General features: G+C 31.8%; 3 long non-coding RNA genes across 7 annotated transcripts; all 3 read left to right on the top strand.

Moving 5' to 3' along the window:
• The first annotated feature begins 1,085 nt into the window (after positions 1–1,085).
• LOC123205009 lies at positions 1,086–2,928 on the top strand. Its single transcript, XR_006499681.1, has 2 exons — positions 1,086–1,347; positions 1,435–2,928. It is a non-coding gene; the product is annotated as an uncharacterized LOC123205009 (long non-coding RNA).
• An 8,464-nt stretch (positions 2,929–11,392) lies between these two features.
• LOC123205008 lies at positions 11,393–15,150 on the top strand. Of its 3 annotated transcripts, none has more exons than XR_006499678.1 (4): positions 11,393–11,531; positions 13,452–13,656; positions 14,598–14,732; positions 14,909–15,150. It is a non-coding gene; the product is annotated as an uncharacterized LOC123205008 (long non-coding RNA). The 3 variants fall into 3 exon arrangements; XR_006499680.1 differs by having other exon boundaries at positions 14,812–14,915; XR_006499679.1 differs by lacking the exon at positions 11,393–11,531 and adding an exon at positions 12,748–12,850.
• A 4,632-nt stretch (positions 15,151–19,782) lies between these two features.
• LOC123205007 lies at positions 19,783–21,889 on the top strand. Of its 3 annotated transcripts, none has more exons than XR_006499675.1 (3): positions 19,783–20,102; positions 20,387–20,438; positions 21,277–21,889. It is a non-coding gene; the product is annotated as an uncharacterized LOC123205007 (long non-coding RNA). The 3 variants fall into 3 exon arrangements; XR_006499677.1 differs by having other exon boundaries at positions 20,387–20,442; positions 21,417–21,889; XR_006499676.1 differs by having other exon boundaries at positions 19,784–20,102; positions 21,417–21,889.

Genomic DNA, 21,889 nt, shown 5'->3' with positions numbered 1-21,889 from the left:
ATATGGGTGATGATATAAATTTTTTTGGGTTTATATGTGAGGGCATTTCAGTCATTTTAGGTAAATGAGATATTTTTCTTAAGTCCAAAAGATAGGATAATTTTCTTAAACCCCGGATATTTAAGATAATTAATTTAATATCCCTATTATAAACTTATAAAATACTTTAAAAATCTTATATTCAATTTCTTAAGATTCAATTCCCTTCACAAATGACGCAGATAGAGAAAAGAAAACGATTTTGAATAGTTTTAAAAATTATATTAATTTTTTCTTTCTATTATTTAAAATTTAATAAGATAATATATATTAATTGCACATTTTGCATCATTCTAACACGTTTCTTTTAAGTTGTTTGTTTATTTATTTATTTTTATAAATAATGGTATGAGTATCCAATTTTAAGGATTAAATTACGTAATCAAATGATCTATTATAATATGATTAGATATTAACTTAATCTTAATTTAAAATTATTCAATTATATAATAATACATTATTTAAATACTAAATTGACTACACTAGACTTGAATAAACATTTTTTTTTAATGTACATAGTTAAAACATATATATGAACAAAATAAAAACATTCATACAAAAGTTCAATGCCTGTTAATCAATATAATTACAATTAAATAATATAAACATCTCCTATTGATGTGAACCCTGTAAAATAACCTTAAGATAAGATAAGATAAGATAAATTCAAATTCCAAAACACTCTTCATTGTTATTTATTTTACTCTTTTTATATAATTATTTCTTAAAAAAAATGGGGAGCAAAACTCTTGATTTTTTTAATTTTTATCCTTCAATACAAAATGGTCTTTCTTTCTATTTAAAAAAGAAAAAAATTCTGCCTGCTAGAGAAGTAATAAAATAATAAAATTATATATATAATTTTTATATAAAAATAATAATATATAATTCTATTTTTAATTATTTAATTATATAATAATATATTATTATTTATATATAAAATTATATACAAAAATTATACCTATAGTTCTACTCATAATAAAACACGGTAATGCTATGTGAGCCGACTATTTGGTATAGAAACCTATGCCGACTGACATGAAAATTTATGCGGTAGGTCCACTTATTGTGCCACATCATTACTCTGCCGCATCAGCGCCAAAATTAAAAAGAAAATAAATCACATAATGATTTATAAATCATCCCCGAGCATTTTCCCCAAAACCACAAGCCACAATGTCAAGCCCTAAATCACAATCCATAAGAAAGAGTCTTGTTAACACAAATTTCAATCAAGGCTGCAGCTGGATATTGATATTCTCGCCGATGTTGGTTAGACACTGGTTAAATTTCTTGATTCTCTCCCTGGTACGTTCTTTAGCCTTCGCTAGAATTTCTCTCTATTGATGTTTGATTTTGGTTAACAAATCTTTGAAATTTTTTGTTTTGCACTAGGACTGGAGAAGTGTGGAGAAGAAAAAATTGGATTAAAATGAAGCAAAGTGGAAATATGAAGACGAAGGAGCAGAGATGGACTTAGGAAAATTATGGAAGAGATATAGTTTTTTGGGTTATTTTTTACTTTTATTTCAACTTAATTTCTTCTCTTTCTCTATTTTATTTCCCTAATTTTTCTATGATGGTTAAAAGCAATTACGTAATTCAAATATTTAATTTTGAATTTCCCTCATGCTTTGAGAGCTTCGTAGACAAAGAGGAGATAAAGACACTATTTTGAAATTGAATTTAAATAGTGGGCTGATATATGTGAATTCTTCTTAGAATTCCTTCATGTTTTATTGAAGGAATTTTTTTTTTTTTTAATTGGGAAACACTTCATACGAGCATCATTATTAGTCCCTTTGTTTGTCAGAAGGTTATTATTTTGTTTTTGAAGCATTATCAGATTAGTTTTTGCATGAGAAAAATCGGTTGATCTAATATTACTACTTCACAATCAGTCTGATTGATGGGTGGAAATGTTTTAGCGGAAAGAATTTGATGAGTGAAGAATGAAATTTACCGAAGAACTATGTTGCTAGAGAATGAAAAATTGTTTCTCTAACATAGCAATACTTGAAACACATCTGCCTGGTTCGCTCTTCTCAGCTTGAATCTCGTATGCCAGATTTTATTATTGCTTTTGTTCCTTTTTTTTTTTTTTTGAATCCTTGCTCTTATAGATCTAGTTGTTGGATAAGTCTTTAGACCTTGCACTTTGGTAGCCATGATTTGATTTTCTGAATCGGAAGGAATGATATTAGTTTTGACAAAGAGAGAGATTGTATTATGTTGTTTGCATCTGCTTGTGAACAACTGTAATCACTTTCATCCAACGCTTTGTGCTTGTTCTTATTTTTGGGTTATCCCCAGTAAGTATACTAATGCAAGTTGTTAGTTTTTTTTTTTTTAATTTTTACTTTGATATCAGCTATCTTAGGTTCCTCGAACATGACATTGAAAGAGGTGAAAGAACTAGTTGGAAAGGTAAGAACCCCAAAAGCATGGAACTTTGAGGATAATTAACTTTTCTCCCCATATACTAAATGCGTTTTCAGATGATTTCATCTTTCAAGCAAGCATCACTTTCGAAGCAAGATAATCAGCTACTCAACCTACTTGATGAAAATAATTTGGTATACCGCAATTTTTGGGACTGGAAGAATCATGGCTGGTTAGAAGACAATGATCATGTTTCCATCGTCAAGGCAACAAATGACCGAGTGATTTGTTTGGACAAGTATTATATTTATTTATTTATTTTTATTCAAACTAATGACTATTCTCTAGGTAGTATTTTTACCATTTACATAATTCTTTTGAAGATTGTTGACATGTAATTATAATTGGAGATCAGTTATACAACTATCATTGATTTGTCTGTATAGTTGAAGACTGTTGACCTGTTTGTATTTTTGAAGCATATGAAATAGTGTTTACACCAGATAATACAACATTCTTACAATAACTATAGACGAAGATGCAGTAAAGTAACTTTCACAATTTTGCATTTACGAGTTATCAAGATGGGAACTCTGGCACAATTATGTATTTATGAGTTATTCTGAATAAGATTATCGAAACAAAAAAATGAAGTATTGTCTTTCAGAGGAAAGTATTACTAATATTAACTATAATCTTATATAATCTTAAATAAATATAAGAGATGTTTGACAACTACACAAATAAAATAAACTTTAAAACTCTGTATTGAAAACAATTGGCAAAAGTGTGCAAAAGATGTCCTAAATACATGAAAAATAAAATACAAATAGTTCATGGTAGAAAATTCCATTACATAGTTTGCTTAACAACATAAATTTTGTTTTATCTGTTGCAAAATAAACAAAACAGGAAAACGTGAGTGATAAACACTTAATAAGTAGAAACATATTGTAAACTTTTCTAAATTCCTATTTTGTCCATGGATTAGATTCACACTAAACTAGTAATCAAGAGTAAATTGTTTACTCAACTTGGGTGGTGTGAACTTTCGCTTGACTATCTGTATCTCATAATCTACTAAGTCCCTCATGATTGTCTCAATGAGTTGATCCTTGTGTCACATATCTAATAATCCTTCAACATCCTAATTCCACTTGACACATTACAAGTGAAAACTCACTTAACTTAAAACTGAACTGTAACTGACTTGTTGATCAAACCGAGTCAAAATAAGGAGTTAACACCTTGGCCACATGAGTATCTTAACTATATATTCCACTCCTTACACCATTATTTGACTTTGATCTAACTTAAGTCTATTGCGGCTTACAACACCTAATTGCGGGTAATCAGGTTCTATTATGAATCAAATGTCTTGCTATAGACAATGCCTTAATATGGGTGGTAAAAGGAGTATCTCATAGGTGTGTCCTCGTAATAACCATAAGATGCATACTGCTCCCTATGGTACAGTCATACTATACATGCATGCTAACCTGAGCTACCTAATTATGAGCTTATAATGCTTTCACCCTTATTTACTTGACATCTTAGACTCTTGAGGTATTATTCTATACCATAAATCTATTGTTATATCACTAGAGTTTTCAAGATTCATGTCTTTGTTTCATATCTTATCAATTGCATTACACACGTCCATTTGTATCTATTGAACGATTGTTCACTTCTGATGCGTGATGAATGGGCATTCATACTCTGATGAATAAGTGTTCATCATCTTTCCATGAACAATCACCCTTCTTCATCATGGTTATTCCCAGTCCTAAAGGTATTTTTGTCTTTTTACTTTATGCACAACCATTCATATTTGATGAACAATCATTCGTGATGTCTTTTTCTGATGTTTATGAACAACAAACAACATGCATACACATTCATCCAACATTATTCGAAAAATTTACATGTCATGAACGGGTGTTTGCTATCATACAAATGAGCATTCTTGATGCATAAAAATTTCATTCTGAGCATGGGCAATTGTTCAAATTTGATAAATGATCGTCCATGATGTCTAGAAACATAAAAATACACTATTTTCTCATATCAATCACAACATACACATTGTTCCACAAATAACATATAATTTAAACATTAACATGCTTTCAAAACATACTAAAATATACCAGAGTTGTTCACAATATTGTCAATAACACTCCAAGAACTCAAATGAACACACAAACTCTAATTTATGCTCATAATCAATTTGACATTCCAACATTGTAATATATCCAGTTCATTTAAAGCACTCAACTAATATCACCTCTGTGGTCATGATCTCTTTATTTCTCAATCAAACAATGGTAAAAACCATGCTATTATAATATTAAAAAAAAAGTAAAACTATACATACAAATAAATTATATAAATTTATCTTTACAAACTGAGATGACAACTTTTGATTAACTCATGTGACTATTTATATTTTTTCTAACTTCAAAATCACTAAATCAGATGTTATTATCTTAATTTATATAGATAAGTTTATAAAATTTGTTTGAATATATAATATTACTTCTAAATAGAATTTGTCATAGGCCTATTAATGGGACTTAATATAAGTCGTTGGCTTAAAACCCATGGTTTGTCCATCTGGAAAATCGGTTTGAATATGCCGTATTGTTTTTTCGCTTGCTTGAGCTGTAGTCTGGAGTTGTAATGGCTACCAAGAAAAAAAGGTGGTGTTGGAGCAATTAATGGAGACCTCAGTCTCTCTTGCATCCTTTCTTGTTGTCCTTTCAACAAGTGACTTCTCACTCTTTTTCTCTGTTTATATTCTTGCTTCATGAAACCTTTACTTCAATTTCTTCTTTAATATCTCTTTTAAGTTTATTTTTAACACTCTTAGTGTATTAAAATTTGTTTGAAGGAGAACAATACTTGGGCTACTTTTTATCTTCAAAAGTACTTGTATGTATGGAGAAATATGTCTCTGCATTACTCAAAACTTTGAAAGGCACAAACTACTTTTTCTCCAATTGCCTCTAGTCTTATAGGTGATTCTCTAATTACTAGACTGACCAACTATTATAATTCCATAAACACCCAGTGAAGATATTGCAAACAACAGCTAGAGTGACCAAACTTAACAAAATAACCAAACAGAAAGAGAAAAGTATTTTAAGAGCAGAATAGATTCCTCAATTCACTTATGTGATTATTTTCTGTTGTGTGAATAAATTTATTATTTACTAATTTTGAATCTCTTAAAACAATATTTAGCATTCTAGTGTGAAAGAATTTTCTATAATAAAATTTGGTTTCTTTGGTGAAGATGTTGTTGGGTGTATCGTTGTTGCATCTCTTGCATTTGACTGCATTCACTATGTAATTTTGCTTTGGCCTTTTCTTTTCAACATGTAAGGAGACTTTAACAAAGCAATACACATCTTATTAATAAAATGAACAAAACCAATCAATATGTAACTTAAGAGTCATATCCTAACATATTGTCAGAACTACAAATCATCACCATTACAACACTTAAAGAGTCCATCCTAGTTATCTAGATGCCTAATGTGAAGAGTTTAATGCTAGTTTATCTTTTCCTTTCAACTCATTGGAAACTGCCGTTAAACCATTAGAAAAGCTCTCTAAAACTATATACACACAAAAATCTCTCTCAAGATAAGACGAAATATAAAAAAATATAGAATTATTATGTGATCAAAACTCATTCTCAGTTAAACTCACAGATGCAACATTTATAATATGAACAACGACTAGCAAACATATGTCAACCTAGTGCATAAGTCAAGATGAGAATTAAATAAAACATGATCACATCAAACAAGTAAACATAGATTAATATGGGCTATAATTCTCGTAATCTCTCAAACATATTAAATAACAAGTTCCTATTATCATGGAACCACTTCCTACAATTTCAATAATTGCAATAAGAGTGCAATCACTCTTATACTATATCAAGTGTACATAATGACGTTTTGACACCTATCAAATCATATGATTTCACACTTATTCAGTTATATATAATCTTAACCTACACTTGAAGAGAAAGTTTAGAAATTTAGTTAAGACTTTCTATTTGAATAAGTCCTAATGATTAGGATATTTGTTATCTGTGTTCTCATTGTTGCATTCATCACGTTGAGTAGTTGAAAATGTGAGCAAGTTTTTCTCATTCTGTTAAGATTGTAAAAGGCTATTTATGCCTAAGTTTGTTAAATAAAAAAAGAGAGTTATCTCCAAAGTTGTTAAGTACCTTCACTTTGGAACTGCATTCTTTACATTCTGGTATTAGAGCCTTTGAAATTCTTGTAGCAACAAAACAAATGACTACTGAAGGAAATTTTGTGCAACCATCCATTCCTCACTTTAATGGTCACTATGACCATTGGAGCATGTTGATGGAAAATTTCCTACAATCTAAGGAATTATAGGGGTTGGTGGAAATTGGCTATAAAGAGCCAATAAATGGATCAGTGCAGACAGAAGCATAACAAAAGAAGCTAGAAGAATTGAAGCTGAAAGATATGAAAGTTTCTTCCAGACTATAGATCGGACTATACTGGAGACCATTCTTGTGAAGAACACTTCCAACCAAATTTGGGAGTCTATGAAAAGAAAGTTTGAAGGGAATGCTAGAGTCAAGAAGTCACATCTACAAGCTCTCTGTAGAGATTTTGAGACTCTGGAAATAAAGGTTGGAGAAGAAGTCTCTGAGTATTTTTCAAGAGTGTTGACAGTAGCCAACAAAATGAGAACATATGGGGAGCAGATGCAAGATGTCACAGTTGTGGAGAAGATTCTCATATCACTGAGTGAAAAGTTTAATTTTATTGTTTGCTAGATTGAGGAGTCCAAAGACATTGATCAACTTTCCATTGATGAACTGCAGAGCTCACTAATTGTTCATGAGCAAAAACTCCAGTGACATACAAGAGAAGAACAAGCACTCAAGATCAGTCATAAAGACAGCTTTGATGCAAAAGGATGAGGTCGAGGTACGTACAAAGGCAGAAGAAGAGGGAGACGCCAACCCTTCAATAAAGCTACAGTGGAATGCTTCAAGTGCCACAAACTTGGACATTTTCAAGTTGAATGTCCAAGCTTGGTTAAGGAAGTCAACTATGTTGAATTAGGAGAACAAGAAGAGATGTTGCTAATGTCATATATGGAGATGAACGGTGCACAAAGAAGAAATGTCTATTTTTTAGATTCTGGATATAGCAACCACATGTGTCGTGACAAGAGTTTGTTTATTGATCTGGATGAGAACTTCAAGTAGAAGGTAACGTTGGGAAACAACACAATGATGGATGTGCTAGGTAAAGGCAATGTGAGATTGAAAGTAAGTGGCTTTACACATGTTATTAGTGAAATATTTTTTGTGCCTAAACTAAAAAACAATTTGTTGAGCATTGGCCAATTACAAGAAAAAGGGTTGGCGATTCTCATCCAACATAGGCTGCTCAAGATTTATCATCCAGAGAAAGGGCTTATAATATAAATTGAGATGCCAACAAATCGGATGTTTGTGTTGCTAGCAGAGCCACTGTCACAAAAGCCAACATGTTTCTACACCTCCACACAGGATATGGCACACTTATGGCATCATCGTTATAGACATTTAAGTTATAAGGGGTTGATGACTCTCCAGTTTAAGAAGATGGTACATGGGTTACCTCAGTTCAAAACTCCAACAACAGTATGTGCAAATTGTATGATTGGAAAACAACATAGAGATCCAATTCCCAAGTCAAGCAATTTGAGGGCCATAGAAAAACTCTAGCTTGTTCATACAGATATCTGTAGACCAATTTCTCCTATTGCTAACAGTAAGAAGAGGTACATTCTATGCTTTATTGATGATCTCACTAGAAAAGCATAGGCTTATTTTTTAGTAGAAAAATATGAAGCATTAAGTATGTTCAAACGATTTAAGAACAGTGTAGAGAAAGAAGTAGGAGTATATATTAAATGCTTGAGAACAGATCGAGGAGGAGAGTTCACGTCACTCAAGTTTAATGAGTTTTGTACAGAGCATGGCATCAAAAGGCAATTGACTACAACGTACACTCCACAGCAGAACGGAGTAACAGAAAGGAAGAATTGAACTATAATGAACATGGTTCGATGCATGCTATCTGAAAGAAGGATGCCGAAGACCTTTTGGCCAGAGGTGGTGAACTGGACAATATATGTTTTGAATCGAAGTCCTACATTGGCTGTGAAAAATCAAACACCTGAAGAGGCTTGGAGTGGAAACAGACCCTCAATTGATTACTTTAGAGTTTTCAATTGTGTGGCACATGTGCATGTACCTGATGTGACAAGGAAAAAGCTAGATGCAAAAAGTCTTGCTTGCATGCTATTGGGAGTAAGTGAAAAGTCCAAAGCATATAGACTTTATGATCCAATTGCAAGGAATGTTGTAATTAGCAGAGATGTAGTGTTTGAGGAAGAAAAATCATGGAGCTGGGATAAGAATTATGAAGAGCACATAATGGCTGATTTGGAATGGGATGATAATGAGGCAACAAACGAAGAAAATTAGGAAGCAGTGAGTAGAGAAGAAGAAGAAGTCGCTAAACTAGTTGAAGGTTTTCAAAATGATGAAAATGAAAGAGAATTATCCAGTCCTAATGAGGGAAGAAATAGAAGGCCTCTAGGGTGGATGAGAGATTATGTAACTAGGGAAGGACTTTCAGAAAAGGAAGATGCAAATGTCAATCCGGCTCTGTTTGCTTCAACAGATCTAGTACATTTTGAAGAGGCAGTGAAACATGACAAATGGAGGATAGCTATGGATATAAAGATACAAGCTATAGAGAGAAACAACACATGGGAACTTACTAATCTCTCTAAAGGTGGAAAGAAGATTGGAGTGAAGTGGGTTTATAAAACTAAATTCAAAGAGAATGGAGAAGTGGACAAATTGAAGGCTCGTTTGGTGGCAAAAGGATATGTGCAACAGCAAGGGTAGATTACACAGAAGTATTTGCAGCAGTTGCGAGAATGGACACAATGAGAATGATTGTGGCTCTAACAGCTCAAAAAAATTGGACTCTCTATCAACTTGATGTTAAATCTGCTTTCTTGCATGGAGAACTTAAAGAAGAAGTGTATGTGGAGCAGTCGAAGGGTTATGAACTGAAGAACAATCCTCAGAAAGTTTACAAGTTGAAGAAAGCCCTATATGGACTGAAACAAGCTCCACGAGCATGGTTCAATCGTATTGAAGCACACTTTATAAATGAAGGGTTTGAGAAGTGTTATAGTAAGCATACTTTATTCATTAAAACAAATGAGGGAGGTAAGATTCTTATTGTCAGTTTATACGTTGATGATTTAATATTTACTAGTAATGATGAATTAATGTTTAGGCATTTTGAGGGAATTTGATATGACTAATTTGGGAAGAATGAGATTTTTTTTAGGCATAAAAGTTTTGTGAAGGTCAGATGGGATTTATATTTGTCAAAGAAAATATGCTTTAAAGGTGTTGAAGAGGTTTGGGATGGAAAACAACAACTCAGTTCATAATCCTATCGTTCCAGGTTGTAACCTTTTTAAAGATGAAAATGAGGTCCATATTGATGAAACTTTATTTAAGCAAATGGTAGGATGTCTCATGTACTTAATAGTTACAAGGCCAGATTTGATATTTGCAGTAAGCTTGATTAGCAGGTATATGGCCAAACCATCTAAATTGCATTTAATGGTAGCTAAGAAGATACTGAGGTACTTGAAAGGAACTATTGAACTTGGAATTTTTTACAAGAATGGAGGGTGTGAAGGTCTGGTTGGATATGTAGATAGTGACTATGCAAGAGATATAGAAGACAGAAAAAGTACATCAGGCTATGTTTTCATGCTAGGATTTGGAGCTGTTGCCTGGTATTCAAGAAAGCAACCTATAGTCACTATCTCAACCACGGAAGTAGAATTTGTGGTCGTGGCTGCTTGTGCTAGTCAAGCTATTTGGATGAAGAGAATAATTGAGAAGCTGAGTCTGGAGGAAAGTTAGTGTACAACAATTTTTTGTGATAACAGCTCCATCATTAAGTTGTCAAAAAATCCTGTGTTACATGGTCGAAGCAAGCACATTGATGTGCGTTTTCACTTTCTTTGTGATCTTGCACGAGAAGGAACAATTGAATTAGTTTATTGTGCAACACAAGATCAGCTGGCAGATATGATGACAAAGCCCCTCACAGTGGATGCATTACAGAAGTTTCGAAGTCGATTGGGAGTTTGTCAAGTTCCTGAATTAAACTAGTTGATAACTAATTTAAGGGAGGGAATGAAGAGAAAGTTTAGGAATTTAGTTAAGACTTTCTGTTTGAATAAGTTCTAATCATTAGGATATTTGTTATCTGTGTTCTCATTGTTGCACTCATCACGTTGAGTAGTTGAAAACGTGAGCAAGTTTTTCTCATTCTATTAAGATTGTAAAAGGCTATTTATGCCTAAGTTTGTTAAATAAAAAAATAGAGTTATCTCCAAAGCTGTTGAGTACCTTCACTTTGGAACTGCATTCTTTACAACACTAGCATAAGTTCAAGATAATGGTTAAACTAATGGATAAACACTGGTAACAGCTTACTAGTATTCTAGCACTATAGTATACCAATTTTATTTCAAATACTCAATTAATATCACTTTCGTGGACATATATTATTGATTTCTTAGTCAAACTATGTTGAAAATCATATTATTTCCTGAATCTCTCTATCTTTTTACACTAATTTCATAATCCTTCATTAGTGTTAATTTCATCGCTGACACATCGAACAAGTTTTTCCAAAATAATAACAATAATAATAATCTATGCCAATAGTCTTTTCCTCCATCAAATGATTTATACCAAATGGCCCTTTACTATAATCTAGAGCGAAATTAGGACAGGCGTATTAATGGGCCTGTTTACTATAAGCTATTGGGTTTCAGGCATGCAGTTTGTCCTTTGGCTAGAGTGTGTCTAATCGTTTTTCGGTCCGCTTGAGCTGCAATCTGGTGTCATTGTGGCAGCCAACTACTAAGAAAGAAAATGAAGGTGGTATTGAAGCGATTAATGGAGACCTTGTTCACTCTTGCATCCTTTCTTTCCCTCCATCCAACGCGTAATTTCTCTCTCTTTTCTCTATGTATATTCTTACTTGATGAAGGCTTTAGCTTACTTCAATTTCTTTGAAATGTGGAATCTTTAATGTCGTTTTTGAGTTTATTTTTAACACTTTCTGTGCTAAAATTGGTTTGACGGAGGTCAGTACCTGGTTTAGTATTTTTCTTGAAAAGTACCTGCATGTATAGAGAAATATGTCTCTACATTGCTTAGAACTTTGAAAGGCACAAACCCATTTTTTACCAATTGGCCCTAGTCTCATAGGTGATCGAACGGCTGTTATAATTATATAAACACCTAGCGAAGTTATTGCAAACAACGGCCCTGAGCAACCAAAATTAACAAAATGACCTAACAGAAAGTGAAAAGTATTTTAGGAGCAGAATAGATTCCTCAGTTCATTTACTTATATTCATATGTTTGGCCTTATATTACTTCTATCCAACTTATTGTGAATTTATATGCGGATGGCTTGTTTGACTAGAAGAGTGAAATAGTTTTGTTATTTACTGTAACATATTTAATCAGGACCATCTTTAAGCTGTTGATAATTAAGTTACCACACTGTCATTATTTTCTGTTGTATCTATAAATTTGTAATTTGCTAATTTCGAATCTCTTAAGCAATATTTAGCATTCTAGTGTGATAGAATTTTCTTGAATAAAATTTTGTTCCTTTGGTGAAAATGTTGCTAGGTGTATCGTTGCTGTACCACTTGCATTTGACTGCATTCACTATGTAATTTTACTTACCTTGGCCTTTTTCTTTTCAACGTGTAAGGAGACTTTAACAAAACAGTACACATCCCATGCATGATCTAAAAAATTTGCTCAATTTATGGACTTCTGCAAAATGTGTTTCAGCCCCATACTTTAGGAAGTTGAAAGAGTTGTGTTGTCTAGGTGAATGTTTATTCGACAACAATGCCCTTACACCAAAGAGTCATGTGTGTGTGTGTTTGTATAAAAACCTTATTTTGATTCTAGTCTTTTATTAAGCAGTATTAACCACTATTGTTTTTGCTTTTTGGTAACTTTAAACTTTGTGATGAATTTGTGTCTATTCATATCTTATCCTTTGCTTGATCAATTATTACGATATTAGTAATAGTATATTCTGCAAATAACCTTATCCTTCATACTATGCCTTTTGTCTTTCTTAAGAGTTGCTCTTGTTTTAGCTGTTCCTCATATTTTCCTTAAAACGGGGAAATGTTGGGTTTCTTATGATCTTAAACTAGGCTTTTGCTGGAAAAGGTGTAATTGTGAAGGATAAAGCTTTACAAAATTTGACATCATCTTAGCTACAACAAAAAGGTGCAATGATTATAGACATGAGATATCAATTTGACTCGTTCTAATTCAGTTTTTTCTTTTAATTTGTTGGTTTGATTTTCCCCTACTTGTTAGCATCCTTATCAAGACTTCCAGTTCTTGTTAGAGGAAATGTTCCTGGAGGAACTCCTGATATTTCTAAGTCACAATACACTAAACTACTGAAACATGCATGTATTTGGCTAAGCTTTCTGCACTATTATTTCATGGTTAGTCATTTATGAGAGATTAGAGGTGGAATTTCTTAATTTCAATGGGTGGAATTCTTATTCTGTCATGTATTGGAAGTGTGTGAAGAGTGGTGTGATGGATGAGCATGGATAACTAGCCTTACAGAAACATAGGAAACATAAGTAGAATACTTTGGCTATAATAAATAATTTTGATGAATGATGTTGTAATAATTTGGGCAGTGTTGGATGTTAAAAATACTTTACACAGCTATTTTATTTTTATTCATTCCAACCTATTTCGTTGGAATGTAGTCTTATGCTTACCATGTTATATATTCATCCACAAATAATTTCTGATTCAGCTGATTGTGGTTTTTTTTTTTTTTGGATTTTTGTTTTTATTTTAACAGGGCACAACTCATTTGTCACCCATCTCAGATGTTTTCGTTGAAGATAAGGTAATTGGTTCACCATCAGAATGTGATGCAAAAGTTAATGTGATAAGTGATCAACCTTCTGCCATGTTGAAATTTTCAAGCATTCTCTTGAAGACCTACTCATGTTGTTTCCCATGATTCCTTGTCTTTCGATAGTTTATTTTACCACATATATAAGGTACTGTTGATTTTTATTCGGTCATTTATGTAGTTCCTCTTGTAGATTTTATCTACTAAAAGTATGGAGCTCTTTACATTTATGAACATATCTTTTTGTGTCTTCAGTGAGTGTTTTGATATGGCTAACTACTTTTGGAAAGTAGGAAACTAATTTTCATTGAGCTAAGTACTTTGTAAGTTGCGTGGGTTTCCCTTGAGAGAGACAAACAATTTAGAGAGGTGGAATTTCCACTTTGTAAATAGGTTGATTTTCCTGTGTAGAGACAGTGCTTGGCCTAGCTAGTACTTCTAGGCATTTTTGAACGAAAGTAGGGATGATCAGGTGGATCTTTTGGATAATGGCCTTGCGTTTTCATTCCTTTAATTATGTGGTCTATAATAGAGGTAATTTCTTATCTAAAATGGATATGTTATTACAATAATTTTTTATTCATTCATCTGAGAGAATTTATACACATATGTTACATCAATTTAAGAAAATTCAAACCATACAAAGAGGAAATGAATAAAAAAGAAAATAAAAAAACTATATTACAATAATTTTTTCCCTATTACAATAATTTTTTCCCTAATCCAAAAACTTAATCAAAACTTTCTAAAAAAAGGGATCACATCTTCTATTTCCTAAACTTGAAATGGACCAAATCTTCCCCCTCATGTAGGTGAAAGATGTCAACCATTCCTAGCTTGCATATCAATGATTCAAAACCTGGTTTTAGCATGACTTTGGTCAAAATGTCTACTTATTGTTTTGTGGATGGAATGTATGATAGCTCAATTCCTCATTCAATTTCTGCCTTGATTAAGTTTCTATCTATTCTTACATGCCTCACTTGATCATGCTACATAAGATTATGGTGGGAGAACTCCTGATAAATAAAATATGATTGCAGACACTGATTAGTAGTGTTATTTTTTTTTTTTTATTTGTGGCGATAGTGTAGTTGTCGTGGACGCAGTTGGTCTTGGAGCTCAAGGAAGTAATGGGTTTATAGCTGCTGATATTTAGTGTTCTTCGCTCATTTTTTATGTGCCTATTATATCTGCATGAGAGGACCTTCTTTTTTCTGGAAGGTAAGATATTTTGGTCTTCACCATTATTGAGTAAAAAATTGACATTTGACAAGTATGTGATCTGTATTTATATTTGAAGGATGCAAACAGGCTGTTAGTGTTGGCTGATACTGTGATATTTCTATTTGCACCTGAAGAAACCATTCTGAGCTGTGCCAATGTATGGGTGTCTGCAGTTGCCCGTGCAAGTCTTTCACCATTGTTCCAAACTGGAAATTCTGGTTGGCCAGATATGTTCAAATTGCCAGCTGTTATTGTCCTTGCATCTTCTAATTGGTAAATGTACCTCACACATCACATTTCTTTGACAGTAATATGCATTGGATTATGGCTTTTCTTTTTAGGCCCTGTCAGGCAAGATGTTCCTCACACTATAGATGCATATTATGTTATTTTAATCAATGGAGTTGTTTCAAAAGCTTTACCATTGACTGTTTAGAACAGTGCTGCTAAAACTTTAGTTGCTCTACTTAATTTTCTAGTTTCCATATTATTTCTAACCAAAATTATAAATCAAGTTGTTTCAATCCTTGCATCCTGCGATAGATAATAAAAGCACTTTGTGCTTTTCTTTGTACAGTAATGTGGATGTATATGGTAATCCAAACTGGAATACGTTGTTAAACAAAATTTGTTTTGGAGAGTGGGTAAAATTAAATTAAGGTGATTTCAAATATCAAATAAAATTATTATTGGTTATGAATAAGGAACTACATATTCAATTAATATCTCTTTTACAAAAGCATTATTGCAAGTAAATAATATCCTATAGTATCAATTGGATTTCTTAGTTATTCGTGGCTCAAATTCTTGCAACATATATGTTTAGCAAGGCAACATTGCCTTGATAGATGATACCCTGTAAGGCAAGGATGGTTGAGCTAAGAATGAGTTAGCTAGGCCCCCAAATTAGATTGTGAGATTACATGGGATACCCAAAACTATTGTATCAGATAGAGACCCCAGATTTGTTTCAGCTTTTTGGGGTAGCTTACAAAGGGCATTGGATACTAGGCTGACATTTAGCACAACATATCATCCTCAAACAGATGGCCAGACAGAAAGGGTGAATCAAATACTAGAGGATATGTTGAGGGTCTGTTGCTTAGATTACAAAATGAGTTGGCATGAAATGGTTCCATTGATAAAATTTGCATATAATAATAGTTACCAGTCCACCATTAAAATGGCACCATATGAGGCTCTTTATGGAAGAAAGTGTAGATCTCCATTACATTAGGATGACATAGGAAAGCGAGATGATTTGAGTCAAGTTCTTGGGCCTAAGTTAACCCAGAGAATGGTGGAAGATATAAAGACTATTATTTTAGAAGGATTTAAGAGACAAAGTGGGAATGAAAATTGAATGACACTTGAAATTATATGGTGGTGCTAAGGGTTTTTGGTAATTGGCTAAAGATAAAATAGTCATTTTTGGAAAAGGTTAAGGGCAAATTGGTCCAAAAGGCTTATAAAACCCATTAACTATTGATTTTCTTCTTCCTTAGCCGAGAGTCTCCATGATTTTTAGCTAAAGCTTTCCTTCAATCAAAATTCATCAAAAAAACCTAACTAAACCACCTAATTTCCAGAGTCTCCAGTTATAAAAAGTGTAGATCTATCAATTCTAGTAAGTTTTAAGGTAAAAAATTTAATTTTTAAGAGATGTCAAGTTTAGGGTTTTGATGGATGATTATATTTTTGGTTGATTAAGGTTGCTAAGAAGAAGAAAAGAAAGAGAATAAGCTTAAATCACCTAATTAGCAAAGAAGAATTTCATACTTTGTATACTTGAAGTAATTTGAGTTAGGTTATTTAAATAACCTTTACTTATATAAGTGTGTAAGATACTAGAATTAAGGTGATTTATGCTTAAAAGGATAAAGAAATTCATTAGGATTCATGATGTAATTTTTGGCCATAAGGGTATTTTAAACATTTCATATTCCTAGGGTTAGTTCAATGGATTTTGTGTGTTGAATATATGAGAAATGATGAATTGATGAAAGAATTTGCATTAAGGGCAAAAGTGTCATTTTATGTGATGTAGGTTATTTTTTAATTAATTATGTGCATGATATGTGGAATAACCCTTATATTAAGCCTATATTGTATATTTGAAATTAATTTGATGCATGAGATATATATATATAAACGCATGAGAAAATAATATGATATTTGATAAGGAATGAAAAGAATAAGAGATCACAATGAATGGGCATATTTCATATTATGGTTATACATGTATACATAAGGGCTCATAGCATATGTATGGTTTCAGAAAAAATTAAAAAAAGAGGAAAAACATTTTCTAAGTTATGCATGTTTTCGAAAAATGGAAAACAAGTGTTTTTGGTTTTATAATGACTCATATGATACAGGAAAGCAGAAAACATGCTTAAAATTCCTTACACGCGAGTTATACTGTGTGGACAGCAAAGAAAAAAAATAGTAAAATATACGTGTAAGAGAGAATTGTACCTTGTATGGTGACTACAAGTACTATCATATGTACTCTAAACCGATCAATGAAAATATTTGAAAAAAAAAAGAGAGAATTAGCAAAGTCATTTGCATCAGAATCATGCATGCAAGCTTATGTGGTTGATAAAGAGTTGAGAAAGATGTATGAGCAGAAAATAGAAAAGTTATGACACTCATACATGCATAAATCATAACGAATGAATCATATTTGTATTGTAAGAAAATGAATAAATTGGTGAAAGAAGAGAATTATGATATGTGTTTAATGCGTGTTCATGTCAATTATTTTATATATGAATAGCCCAGACACACTGAGTATGGAAGAGATTAGTACTGGTATGAAATATTTTGAGTATTGAGTATGATCTTCTTACTGAATCATGGTCACTCACTTCGTTTAATTTAATATTTTACAGGTAAAGAGTTACAGTAAAGGTTTCCGGGGAGCATTAGTGAGACATGAGGCTGAGGGAGGAAAGCACCATATTTTTGTTGATTTATTTATTTTGATGTATATGTGAATATATGCATATATATATATATATATATACTTGATGTAGATATTGGTGGATATGTATATATTTTGTTTCCTATATGTATATGGGTGATTTTGTATAGCTATATCTATATATATATATATATATATATATATATATATATATATATATATATATATATATATATATATATATGGGTAGTTATGAAAATTGGTTATAAAGTTTCTGTGGGTGATAATTTATATGATAGGTATTATTATGTACTTATTTTATTAATTGTGATTAAGATAATAAAAATCTAATCGGTTGGTAGGACTGGTTTGTGTGAATTGTTCAAAAGGAGTGTTACAGGGCATAATTAAAAAAAGAAAAAAAATATTTCCCGAGCCCTTTAAAATAGGGAAATCTTTGTCGTTTTTCTGTAACACGCCTATTAGTTAAGAGAGATTACAAAATCCAACAAGATTATGTAGGAAATTGTGAACCGATTGTAGTAAGATAGTGGGAGATACTGAATAATTAAAAAATAATAAATTATGATATTCATTTTAAATATATAAATAAAAATATATTTGAGATATATTATTAAATAATTAAATAATTTTAAATTTTCTAATAATATAAATTATATATATTTAATATAAATATATATAATATTAATTAATGAGAAAAAACCTCCTAGTAAAAATAGTACAATTTGTTACATTTAAAGTCAATGTTGATGAATCAGAAATATATAAATGTTGATTTTGTTATAATAATAATAATATATAATATGCATATGGTTTATATATTAACGTGTTCTCTGATAAATGTACCATCATTTAAACTTTGAATTTTATTCAGCTTTAGTTATATGACATTGAGGGGAAAAATTTTGAACTTTCAAAATGCTTGCCTAAATAAATATATTTATGGGATATTATTGTAGTAACATACCTACCGTCCTTCCAGATAAAAGAAGCTAATAAAATTGCTGTGCTTCATGGTTTCATGCATTCATAAAATTCATGGATTATAAACAGTACATTTTCACATGCAAGACATGTACTTTAATCAACATTGAGTATCCATCTAAGCTTTATTTGTTAATCAGCGGTTTGAAACAATATTTTGAATATGAGAAAACGAAGGCTAGCTTGTCTAGTTGGATTACATATGCTGCTAAGCAGAGTTATCGTTTCGTTCTTTGTGATATTTACCTCATGAATTGAGATTTAACTAGCAGAAAACATTCATTTTCAATTAAACCCTTGCTTCTAATGCATAAACCTAAACTAAGGACAAAGGAAACATTGAAGTTTAACACTTAAACTTATTTCATGAAATCTTTTCCTATTGCAACCTCAGATTTACAGGGATGTGGGTAAGGGGTATAAGAGCCTCCTGTTGCAAAGCTCTCTCCTGGCCAAGCTGCTTATCATTTCTTGGCTGGCCATCAAATGGGAAGTTTCTGCCCACATACAGCAAGTTTCCTTCTATTTATTGGAACTTGTGAAGGCATTTCTGTCCAAAGTCAAATATCAGAACCAAGTTTTAAAATCAATTTCAATCTATAGTTTTGTTTTCCATTCACATCTACTAGATGCTAATTATCTTCCTATTTTGTTACTATAGTTGAAAGACCACCAGATCATATCCTTCCTATTTAATGTTAAAAAAAAGAGAAACAAGTATAACTAGTAGAAAAAATTTTATCTATTGAGCGTAGTTTATTTTCGGATGTAACAAATTATTTTGAATCAATAATTATGAATGTTATATATAGTGTTTAAGATGGGTGGTTCTTATCAGAAGAGGAAAGTTGTTGCACTCGTTTCTCTTATTTTTCCATGCATCACATAAAATGATATGATTATATTTTCCACTTTCATTTGGAGTATGGCTTTTTATTATTTTTCCTGCTATTAAGAAATTTGGAGAATGGACACTAGGTATAATATATGCATATCAAGAAGACCTACTATGCTGATCTTTACTTTGTTTGTGAGACATTTTTTCAAGGGCTTGTTTTGGCTCAGCTTATGAGGCTTGTTTTCTACTATTATTGTATTCTAGGAAGCATGCGGTGCGTTCCATGCTTCGGAAACGTTTCGGTTTTCGAAACTGCCTGAAAGGAGACGAAACGTTTTGGGGCAGTTTTGGTAATTTGGGAGAAAAGGGAAATGCGTTTCTGCGGAATACTCTTTCGATCTTATGCAACAAAAAAACTTAATCGTCTCCTCTCCATGTTTGTCAGCCTGTCATGAATCTCTCCATCTCCGGTGTCTAAAATTTTGACCTTCGCAGGCATCTTGAAGTCTCAGTGAATGTATCTCCGGCTTCATCAGAGTGCATCCTTGACTTTGACACTCTGTTCTGTCTCCGGCTTGGTAGCTTTATGCTTTAGGTTAGTTTATTCTACACAATTTACGAAAATCCACGTTGCTTATTCTACTTTATCCCATGTATTATGAAAATCCACACTGCTGCAACTGATTCCTTAGCCATCAATATTCATCTCTGCAGTGCACACATGTAAATTATTAATTATGTAATCTGTAATTCTTTTAACATTAATACATTTTTAGCTACATAATACATGGCTTATGAAAATCTGTAATTCAATTATGTAAAGCTGTAATTCTTTAGCCATCTTCTTATTATGTAAACCTGTAATTCTTGTCGTTTCAGAATCTTGCTGAGCAGCTCGAATGTAGTGTGAGTGACGGACCTCAATTGCTTGGTGGGTATGCTTCAAAGCTTATATCTTTGTGATCTGATGAGTTGTTTTTTAGATTGTTTGACTCTTGGCTTGTTTATGAGATTTGGGTTTTGAAAGTTGTGACTTTGTGTTTTGTTTTAGAATTCTTTATCTATTCTGCATTATGTTACTTTGAGGATTTGATGTCTCATGTATGAATAGTTTTTTTCTTCAATTTAGAGCTTCTGGTTTGATTTGAATGTTGTTTTAAGATGAAAGTTTCTTTGTGATCAAGTGGGTTGAATGATTTTTCCAGTTTGAATTCTGGGTTTATGCAGGTCAAATTTTTACAGTTTGAAAATTACAGAACTTGGTTTTTGTCTTAGCTTCACTGATTTGACTTTCTGGAAGTTGGAAAGTGTTAATAGCTTGATAATTTCCAATACAGTTTTCTGGTGATGGTGTACTGATGTTGTTTACCTATACACAAATTTGAGTTTAGAGTTTAATAGTTCATTGTATAGTTTAATATCATAGATGTTGCTTTTTCAATTGTGATGTAATGCAATTGTTGTATTTTTTTTTTTTAAATACAGGTTATTGTATATTTTTATAAAAAAAAATTGATATTTAAAAAAATAACTCTTATATTTTTAATATTTACACATTTCCCCATGTTTTTGTTTCCTATATTTTTTAGAAAATACATTTTGACGTTTGTCTCCATTTCTGTGCTACATAGATTATATTAGCTGATCATAATTCAAATGAAATACATTGTTTTTTGTGAATAATGTTTGATTTCTTTGCCATTTTGCGCATGTAAACAATCACTCATTTAAGGAACTCTGCTTTAACTCTTTATTTCTTGATTTGGTAGGGTTGCATTTCTTCTATATAATCTTATGAATCTCAACAATGATTGTTTTTCACTTGAACCATGACGTGAAGTTCTTGTATCTTGATGCATTGTGTTAAGGGTTTATCTTCAGGACAATTTTTCCATTTGTCGCTTTCTAGGCAATGATCTTCAGGCCTTGGCACAATCAAACCTTACAAAAAAAAAATTGACTGTTTGAGCCCAATGGTACAATCCCTCCCTTTAACTTCTGTTACCAAGACATTTCTCTGTTACCAACAGGGTATCAGATGAATTGTTCTTAGGTGGGAATCTTCAAGAAAATACAAGAAATTTCTATCCAACAAGCTTCAAGAAATACCAAAGGAACTTCGATTTTATCAATTTCTTCTGTTGTTCTATCTTCAAGGTACTTAGATAACCTTCCTAAGATGTTATGGTTCTGAACATGTGTATCATTTTTGTTTTCTCACAGGGCTTCTGCCAAGGAATGCTACCGATTGGATCTTTCCAAATTAAATTTTAGCCCTATGAAAATTGAAAATTCAATATGTCAGTTCTAAAATTTTGTGAAACTTATTGATCATAAATTTGTTTGATACTTGAAATAATACTATACAATATTTTTATACTA

The sequence above is a fragment of the Mangifera indica genome, unplaced genomic scaffold (assembly GCF_011075055.1).
Source record: "Mangifera indica cultivar Alphonso unplaced genomic scaffold, CATAS_Mindica_2.1 Un_0001, whole genome shotgun sequence".
In the NCBI taxonomy this organism is placed as follows: Eukaryota; Viridiplantae; Streptophyta; class Magnoliopsida; order Sapindales; family Anacardiaceae; genus Mangifera; species Mangifera indica.
This window is presented reverse-complemented; position numbering and strand designations above follow the sequence as displayed.